Genomic DNA, 10,580 nt, shown 5'->3' on the forward strand with positions numbered 1-10,580 from the left:
TCAATGATCTGTACTCAGTAAACATTATTGTGGAGCTGTGAGAATACTAGCCTTGAATAGTATCAGCTAAGTGAAATTATTTTATTTACTTGTAAGAGCTAAGTTGAAGGAAACGGAATGAGGTAAATGGACTGTACTTATATAGCGCCTTTCTAGTCTTTTCCAACTACTCAAAGCGCTTCATTCACACACTGAATGGCAGGTGACAACTGCTCATCAAGAAAGTAACTCATGCACACACACGGTACAACCCAGCAATTTGGGGTTCAGTGTCTTGCCCAAGGACACTTCGACATGGGGTCTTGAAGGCGGGATTTAACTGCTGCCCTTCTGATTGGTGGACGACCTGCTCTACCACTAATCCACAGTGGCCCCTAATAATTGCTTTGATAGGATTCCTCCATTGATGAAATAATTCTCTATTGACAGTTGCTAAGCTTGCATTTAGTTACTATCAGAGGCTGCCGGACAGCAGTTCTCATCACACATATAGCTGCAAGCGGCAATTCCAGGGTTCAAGCCAACACAGACTGTTAGAAGTTTAAAGCTTTTGATCTGGACCTGGTCAAATGTGGCCTAGACGTGACAAAAGCAGTGAAATCTCCCTTTTTTTTAAGAGTTTATCTATTAAGGCATGTGTGTACAGTGGTCTCTGTGGAAAAAAAACCTCCCCCTGGTTGAAATAAAGATGTCAAAGTGAATCAGACATTGAGCTGATTCCCATCTGCTCTGTGTGGTTTCATTTCAGTTTGCCTTTATCTCTCTGTCTGTCCACTCTGTTTGTCTGTTTCTTTATTAGTCATTGTGAAAAGGCAGAATGCTTCCCTGTCACAACACCATCCTGCTGTGATTACCATGCAAATGTATTTCATTAGGATGTAAATGATCAACATAATGATGATTTTTAATTAGAATGTAAATGATGATATTTGTATGAAGATATCAGCAGCTGTAGGAGAGGACTGACAGCGAGCTGTTGTCTCTCTGACTGACTGAATGAATGGATGGCAGCTCTTTCATTAATCTACTAACAATGTTCTGTTCTTCCCTCCTCTTTCATTCCTCCCCGTTTCTCTTTCTGTTCTTCCTGCCTGTGAAGTTAGTGACAACACATACACATGTATTTCATTCACTGGACACCCGTTTGCAGCAGTTGGGGTTCCAATGTTATGCTGGATCAGTTTCCATGATATTTTTTTTCTTCACATATGTAACTGAGTGATAAAACAGCAACACTCACCCCTCATGCTCATCTTATTATCATTGTGTTGTCTGATCCCGACTTTAGTTTTAGCAACATTCACATAGCAACTAAATTGAAACAAAGTCAGTAAGGCTTCCACTACTACTATAATACAGACATGGAATACCATACCATTCATTCTTAAGTGAGAAAGATTATCTACGTAGGCTACAGTAAACCTACATTAAAATTAGAAAAGCAATTTAACCATGTTTGACAGCAGAACAACTCTGCTTTAAGAAAATAGAACCTGCACTACAGATTTCCTTAGGTGGTTTCCAACAATATTTTTTATAGTGCTCTGTAGTATTTTGTATGATATCTGTGAAGAGGAGTGTGAGTGCAGATCTGTTGTCACAGGAAGCTTTGAACAGGAGTTCGACAGCCTCTTTTCATCTCCAAAATGATCAATGAATGTAGATACGATTCCTTGAAACATGTTTTGTTATTATCAACATAATTTGTCAGGTGAAATCCTTCTTCCTGTGGGTGTGGCCAATTTAATAAAAAATTCCATCTCATGTATTATATTGAATACAACTCCAAAGTGAGCTGAAAGAGAAGAGGTGTGGATGTAGTAAGAGAATCTGAATGCGGTGTTACACACATGAGTGCATGCACGCACGCACACATACAATGACAGTCCTGTTATGACCAGAATAAACTTATGATCTTGTCCTCACTCTTGTTTCAGCGGTGGAAGGTAGGAAGCCATCATGATCACTCTCCAAATGCTTTTTGATGATTAGAGTTCCTATTGTGCTGTTTGATGCAGACAGTAATTGATAGGTGCTGACATGATGTGGATTGTGTGAGATGTAATGGAATGAAACTTTTCAGAGTGAAGCTGCAGGTCATCTCTCTTGGATCGCCTCTCTCTTCTCACTGTGACAGCCGTCAGCTCCTCTTTCTCTCTCTCTTTTTTCCAGTCTTTTGTTAGGTAAATGAGGAGAGGTTGACCCTTTTCTCATTTTGCAGCCACCCGCTGGCCGATGGAAGACAGAAAGAAACGACAGACTGAATGAATGAATTAAATAGAGGGAGAGAGCCAATGAATAGTTTTTTCTATTCAACAATGCCTCACTTCTGAATTTGCAGTGTATCAAATTTGGGTGTACCTTTGAAAGTATTGTGTCTGTGTTTGTGTGAGTGTGTGTAGTTGTGTGAGTGTGTGCTGTTATTGCAATATTGCCAGTTTCCATCCCTAGCCACATAGAGACCAAACCTAACTTCACACAATCCTCGTCGACTCATAAAATTGAAAATCTGTGTCTAAGTGACTAATGGGGACAACAAATGCAACCGGCAGCTGCAAAACCGTCTGCAATGTTATCCTTCAGGGCAATTACACAACATCAATGTATGTCCACTAAATGCTTGTTTTTGCCACTGACAAGCTCAGATTTTTATTATAAGTGTCTGACAACATTGTGGAAAAGACGGCACAGAGAAATAAAATGTTTTTCTTTACCTTTTGCCTGATCTAGTCTAACCTTAACCCAAGTCTCGCTCAAGGAGTCTCGTTCTGAAATCTCGTAAAAGACTTGTTGCTGGAAGACAACAGTGGAAAGGTGAGTGAGAGTTGGAGTGAGGAGTGCCGGAAAGAGTTTGTTGTGTTGGAGTACAGAAAGCATAGCCTAGTGTTATTTAAAAGATAAAAAAAACAATGGTTCGTGTTTGCCCATTTCCAAATTCTGCCAACAAAATGTCGAGTAAAACTTTGCCCAGATTTCATAGACTACCTTTATTGGATAGAGACCCACTGAAGTTGTGGCTTGTTGTGCTACAATTGGATGCTAACACTCCTGTCCATACACTGCACCTTGCAGACCATCAGGTCTGCAGTGACCATTTTTACAAGGATGACAAACAGAAAACAGAAAAATGCTGTTTCAAGAGTGGAGAGACCTGCTGCAGACAGAATGGAGGTAATGTTATTAGCTAAAGTTATTGTGTTGAACTGGCATCATTACACACAAAAGCATGGTAGGATAATGGGAAAAACAATATCTCAATAAGCCAGTAGTGCAAAATATCAACAAATTCATGACTGATAATAAAAAATATCTATGTAGATTAATTTCCCCTTTTCAGCAGTTGACATTCATAATAATAGAATAAGCTGACATTATCTGGGTAATATTATTGCATATTAAGTGTGTGCATCATATAAAATTTGATATTTATGCTTAGATATTATACGACCAACAAGACCATTTTTATGCCTACATTTGCATATCCTATTCATTAGGACATATAGAGATACTTACCGGCAATTAATGATGATGGTAGTTATTCATTGAGCTTCTAACACAGTCTGTTCTAATACTGTCGACATTGAAAGACTCACTGAAGAATTCTCTCCAGCATTGCCAAACCATAGCTCTATGACTGTGTAATGTTTACACCACACCTCCATACTATATGGCTATTCTTGTCATGGTTTTGGGTTTTTGTCTTGTTTTATTTTGAAATATTCTCCCTCCCTCTTGTGTCTGGTAATTTTGCTTCCTGTCTTTGATTGCTTTCATTGTTTTCACCTGTGTCTACTGGTTCCACCTGTGTCTCTCTAACCTAAGTCTATTTAAGTCTGTGTCCTTCCTTTGTTGAATTGTCAGTTTGTTGTTGTATCTCTGTCTAGTACCCTTGTTTCTTGTATCTGTTCATCTGGAGTCTTTGTTTCCCCTTTATCTTGCCTTTCGGTGGATTTTCCTGCTCATCATTGGACTTGTGTGTATGTTTTGGACTGCTTACCTGCTGAGTATTGCTTTGCCTGCCAATTCAGTGTAAGCTTTTTTTTGTTAATAAATAGTGATCTGCCCCATCTCTGCCTGCTTCTAACTGCTTCTCTACTTTTTTAGTGAAGTGATGGCAGTGATGTTTCTCCCAAAGCAAGCAAATTTGCACCAGGCCCACAATCCACTCCTACCAAGATGCAACACAGAGCAGATCAAGAACTATCTGAATCAACTGGGCCTAGTCTCTCCTCTAGCTTGACACTACTTCGTTTAAGTCCACCACGCACCAAGCCATCATTATTTGGGCATTCCTTGCACTGCTTCCTATTTGGGCATAATCACGGGAACGCTTTGCAGTGCTGACACATTTTTCAGAACAACTGAATTGTAACCATTCACCTCTTACATTACTGGAGTGACACTCAGTGTATAATATTTTGTGAACAAGGTTTGCCACCGCATCAACCACTTTCTTTCTCCATACAGCCAGTGAAGATGTATCACGAGTGAGTTGAATGTCTTGTCATTTTTTGTAAAAGGAAAAATGTGGCTTCATCATACAGTTATCAGATCTACATAGTACTATTGTTGACGTTAGATTCAAAATCCACTATCAACACATCATTGCCGTTATAAATTCCACAACTATCCTGTCTCTTCAGACTCAACAGGAAGGTGCAGCAGGACCTGAAGTGAGCAACCTGAACATGAGCTTCGAGAAGATGGATATTGTGGATCCCTTAGACATCAGTTTTGCACCACCTTGCCTTCCAGCCCAAGATTGGCTTCTGGCTCTGGATGCTCCCATGGAGATACTCCAGGAGGATGGGCTGCAAATACAAGTGGCTGGTGAACGAATCAAAGCTTATGGAACTTTTTAAAACATGCAGCAAATGTGGCTGTGGCATAGAAAAAGTTGAAAGAAAGTCCAGCCAAATTAAAATCAGTGGACCTGCCTAAATGGACACGCAAAAGTTGGCATCATGTCCTGATTGAAGAGGGATGACTGGAAACAATCTTCTGATATGTGCAGCTACAGATATTACTGGACCAACACACACAGACATAGCAGACTGGGCAGAACTATGTACAAATTCCAAAGCAAACCCAGTTTTGTCATTCAGTGGACCTCATACCAGTTATTCAATATGCATACAGAGATCAACATCAGAATCATGGAGCGCCTCACTCAGGAAATGGCATCTAAAAAGAAAATTGAACTCTGTGGTGATGCCAGATGTGATAGTCCTGGTAAGCATTTTACTTGTTCATTGAAATGTAAATGTTTATTTTCATTTTACTGTGAAACAGTATTGTTACAGTATTCCTACTGGACGAGCCGCCACAGGAGCACAGGAAACTCTAGCGTTGCAGCCATGATGTCATCAAGCCTATAAACTCAGAGCGTGTGCCCCACCTTTCTACTGCAACTCTGTTGCTACAAGAGGCAAAGAATTAATGCTGAACTTTAAAATTCTCTAGGTGAAGATCTCTACTTGCTGAACACCTTTTGGATCCTGAAAGAGATTCTTATACACCACATAACAATTTCATACCTGCAGAAGGAAGTTTTGGATTTCACCGTTTTCTTCACGGAAGAAAGGATAACTGCTGCGCCCTGCTTCCTCGACACCAAGTCGAATCTGCTGCCTCCCTCTGCTGCTGCCTGAGGAACAACTTCACTGTTGAAACTCCCAACAAAGCGACACCCCAGCCACCGTCAGTATACGTGCCCGAGAAGATTCCGCCAGATAATCCAAACGGACTGACAAATTAAATCGCTACCAAGAGCGATCTCAAGTAAGAGGCTTGTCTGGGCAGAGAGGTTTAACTGTTTTACGTGAGTGTCGTTGTTGTGATTTTTACTTTGCTGTAGGATATAATGGGCCAGCTCATGTTTACTGTGACATTCCGTGCTAGGCACGCTTCATTGTTTGTATAGGTACTACGCTGCTGGATCTTTATTTGTGTTAGCTTTCGCCACTGCGTGCAGAGCTGATAACTGCTACTTTATCAAGACCTAAGTCCAGTCCAGTCCCCTGTCCAGTCCAGCATATTGTACAGGTATTGTGAGACCAATACTGTATAGTGAGGCAAAAGGAAAAAAAAACACATGGCTTATCGAATGCACCTGTTTGCCACAGGTGCATTCGATCAGCTGATTGTTACTTTTTGCCTCACTAGAAATAGAAATTATTCAAATGTGATCTATGTTTTTTTTTTTTTTTTTTTTTAAATAAATGATGAGGACGTGATGGACAAGAATCTCCTTCAAGACTTGATGTCACGATTTAAGCACACTGGTATGTCTTGTTTATACAGTCATGTTTTTCATTTAATTTCTCCTGTTTGATCAACACTAAGTGTTAAAAAAAAAGTGTCCACTGCTGGGAGAACTAGTACCACTGCTCTACTGTCTACACTACAGTAATAGTACTAACACTGCTGCTACTTTTAGACACCAAGCTAAAACACGCACACTTTCTTTACTTTCAGTTGTACAAATAATTCTACCAGCTTGATTATTAGGTTATATGACTCCATGAGGGCCCGTTGAAAGTTGAAATCTATTAAACATCTAATAACCACTGTGTAGTATCTGTAAGATAAAGAAGAAACATTGTCATACTTAACTTTGTATAGAACCTGAAGAAAGACCAAAAACAGACACATACTAAAGTTTGACCTGTTAGTATTGTTTATACTTTACTGTGGAAAAATAACCCCAAACAAAATCTATGTTCTTGGCTGTTTATGGTGGTCATCGGAAGGCAATAATGCAAACTGCTGTGGTGTACATGTGTGTTATGTGATCAGAATTTATCCTTTAACTCCCCCATGAAACAAACTTTAAGTACTGCCTTCTTTCAGATACGTAACATTGGAACATCCTGTCTCAAAATGATGCTGAAAAACTAGTCCATGCATTTGTTACTTCTAGGCTGGATTATAGCAATTCCTTATTATCAGAATGCCTGAATAAGTCTCTTAAGACTCTCCAGTTGATCCAGAATGCTGCAGCACGTGTACTGTCAAGAACTAGGAAAAGAGATCATATTTCTCCAATATAAGCTCCCTGTAGGCTCCCTGTAAAAGAATATAATTTAAAATCCTTCTCCTCACCTCCAAAGCTCTTAACGGTCAGGCGCCATTGCATCTTAAAGAGCTCATAATACCTCCCAGAATGCAGGGTTACTTGTGGTTCCTAGAGTCTAGAATGGGAGCCAGAGCCTTCAGTTATCAAGCTCCTCTCCTGTGGAATTAGGTCCCAGTTTGGGTTCGGGAGGCAGACACCATCTCCACATTTAAGAGTAGGCTTAAGACTTTCCTCTTTGATAAAGCTTATCGTTAGGGCTGGTTTGGGTGAGTCCTGAACCATCAACCATGCTATAGGCCTACACTGCCGGGAGACTTCCCATGATGCACCTCTTTCCTCTTCTCTCTCTCCATCTGTATGCATTTTTATCCCATTACTGCATGTTACTAACTCGACATCTTCTCTCTCCCGTAGTTTTGTGCTTTCTCGTCTCTCTCTCCTTCTGTCACCTTCAGCAGGTATTTCTGCCTCCAGAGATGCAGAGACTGGATCTGTGGTTGTGGGACTACTTGCTGCCCCCGTGTTCCTGCTTGACAACTGCTACTACAGTTGTTGTTATTGGCTCTGTTCTATTATTGTCATTATTATTCCTATGACTGTAATTCCTATTATTATTATCATTATTATTATTATTATTATTATTATTATTATATTAATAGTAATAATGTAATGATAGTGGTAATATTATTTTAAAATACTAGGTGGTATTTGCTCCACCCCCGCTATAAACCTATCACAGCAGCGGCGGATGGCCATCCACCATTGAGTCTGTTTCTGTCCAAGGTTTCTGCCAGTTAAAAGGATGTTTTTTCTTGCCACTGTCACCAAGTGCTTGCTAATGGTGGGATTTGTTGGGTCTCTGTAAATAATATTATAAAGAGTATGGTCCAGACCTGCTCTATAGGAAAAGTGCAATGAGATAACTTCTGTTGTGAATTGGTGCTATATAAATAAAATTGAATTGAATTAAAGGATTTATTCAGGCAGCCTGATAATAAGGAATTGCAATAGTCCAGCCTAGAAGTAACAAATGCATGGACTAGTTTTTCTAGAGCAACTATATCTTCAGATAATGTGTCTCGGAGGTGGTTGGGGCCAAGTACAATAACTTCAGTTTTGTCAGAGTTTAACATCAGAAAATTGCAGGTCATCCAGGTTTTTATGTCCTTAAGGCATGCTCATGAAGTCATTGCTACTCAGGGCTATAGGAATACATGGCTAAATAGAGCTGTGACTCTCTGTCAGCCTGGCTACAGTGCTGAAAAGAAACCTGAGGTTGTTTTTATTTTTCTCTATTGATGATGAGTAGCAGGCTGCTCTGACATTACGGAGGGCCCTCCTACATGTTTTAAGACTATCTTGCCAGACTAAACGAGATTCTTCCAGGTTGTTGGAACGCCATTTCCTTTCAAGTTTTCACAATGTTTGCTTTAATTTGCGGGTTTAGGGGTTATACCATGGATCTAACCTTCTTTGTTTTATTATCTTCTTTTTTAGAGGGGCGATAGAATCAAGTGTTCCTGCTCAAACTACTACTACAAGCTACTACAGTTGTTGTTATTGGCTCTGTTACTAATACTGACATTATTTTTTCTATAGCTTTCATTCCTATTATTACTAATTTATTAATATTAACACTACAATTACTATTCTATTTAAAAATATATAATAAATTCTACGTGGTATTTGCATTGTGCCTCCCTCCCCCCCTCAAAACCTAGCACAGCAGCGGCGGATAGCCGCCCACCATTGAGTCTGGTTCTGTCCAAGGTTTCTGCCTCTTAAAAGGTCTCTGTAATTAATATTATAAAGAGTACGGTCTACACCTGCTTTATAGGAAAAGTGCAATGAGATAACTTCTGTTATGAATTGGCGTTGTATAAATAAAATTTAATTGAAATAGAAGAAACCCACCTAACATTGAGATTAAAGTCAACTAGGCTATACTTCCCACAATTTTACAAACAGACATAAATATTTTTCAAGTATCTAAAAGAAAAAAGAGAATACAATTTCCAAACAAGAAATACTAGAGATAAAAAGGTTAAAAACAAGGTTTACAATAACAAGTATTTGCACTGCTATCATACCTCTTTTATTTAGTACTGTACTCGATCAAGAGAAGTTGTTTAAGATCTCCAAAATCAGAAATGACGAGTGACTGCGAAGTGAAGCAGAAAAGCGGCTCCATATAACTGGACCTCTGTACTTAATGGAAAACTGGCCAAGGCTAGTTCTGTAGAACTGGCTATGTAGAAGATCCACAGATCTGGTGTGATAACAGTGGATGTGGGATCTAGTTACAAAGAAACTGTGAAGTAAATTATTAACAGAAATACAAAAGTACCTATATTTATTGATGTCAAATATATTTTCTCTCCAGGGTTTGACATAATGGGGGCAGCATGAACATTCCAGCTAGAGTTAGTGACCATTCTAACAATTTTGTTTCATAAAAAGATGTAATAGAGACTGGTTTTACACGTGCTTGCCCTTATTATATTGCCATAAGATATGAAAGGATAAATCATAGAGTAATATAGATCAGAACGTTTTGTTTCATGTCTTACTCTTGTAAAATACGATACAATATTAATAATACAATATTTTTTTCAACTTTGTTAGACATATGAGAAGTGTTTTTTTTCTAGTCAAACTCATCAATAATTACACCCAAGAACTTAACATGGGAAACATATTCAAGCACTTTATTATCTAACTGTATTATTGATTATGAGAATGGGATAAAGATGATCTGATAGAGTTCTACTTTTAGGCTTGAAGATCATACAAGCACTCTTTTTAACATTAAGAGATGACTTATTCCATTTTAACCAGATATCCATCCTATCTAGAACATTGTTCATACAGGTTATCAACGTATGTTCTTCTTTGTCTAAGAAAAATATTGGTATCATCAGCATATAAGAGTGCTTTTTTTTAAATATCAAGTGCAAATAAATATTATATAAGAAATAAAAGAGGACCTAGCATGGAACCTTGTGGAAGACCACACTGTATGTGGCTGTATGATGAGTTAGTTCCATTCCAAATGCAACAATATTGCATTTGGAATTGAACTAAGCAAGTAGCTTTTAAACCGGTTACGTTCAGTACTAATAACACCATGAGCTTGAAGCTTATTTAATAAGCTTATGATCTATGGTGTCAAAAGCTTTTTAGAAAAATCAATAAATACTCCAATTGTGAATTCTTTGTTGTCTAAAGCTGTAACTATTCTGTCAGCTATCAGGACCAAGGCCATAGAGATATTGATAGTCATATAGTAACCTGTTATCCATAAAGTATTTGACTAATCTACTGTACACAATTTTTTCAAGTATTTTAGATAAACATGGTAATAAAGAAATTGGTCTATAAATTGAAAATAATGATGGATTGTCATCTTTGACTAATAGGATAACCTTGGCCCATTTCAGTTGATCTGGTACAATACCTGTGTGAAGGGAACAGTTGAAGATGTGACACAGTGGCTGTAGTA

General features: G+C 38.6%; 1 long non-coding RNA gene across 1 annotated transcript; it reads left to right on the plus strand.

Annotated features, from left to right (window-relative positions):
• The first annotated feature begins 3,873 nt into the window (after positions 1–3,873).
• LOC122874825 lies at positions 3,874–5,390 on the plus strand. The gene is made up of 3 exons (XR_006377692.1): positions 3,874–4,029; positions 4,105–4,487; positions 4,644–5,390. It is a non-coding gene; the product is annotated as an uncharacterized LOC122874825 (long non-coding RNA).
• The last annotated feature ends 5,190 nt before the right edge of the window (positions 5,391–10,580 follow it).

Source organism: Siniperca chuatsi, linkage group LG4 (assembly GCF_020085105.1).
Source record: "Siniperca chuatsi isolate FFG_IHB_CAS linkage group LG4, ASM2008510v1, whole genome shotgun sequence".
Lineage (NCBI taxonomy): Eukaryota > Metazoa > Chordata > Actinopteri > Centrarchiformes > Sinipercidae > Siniperca > Siniperca chuatsi.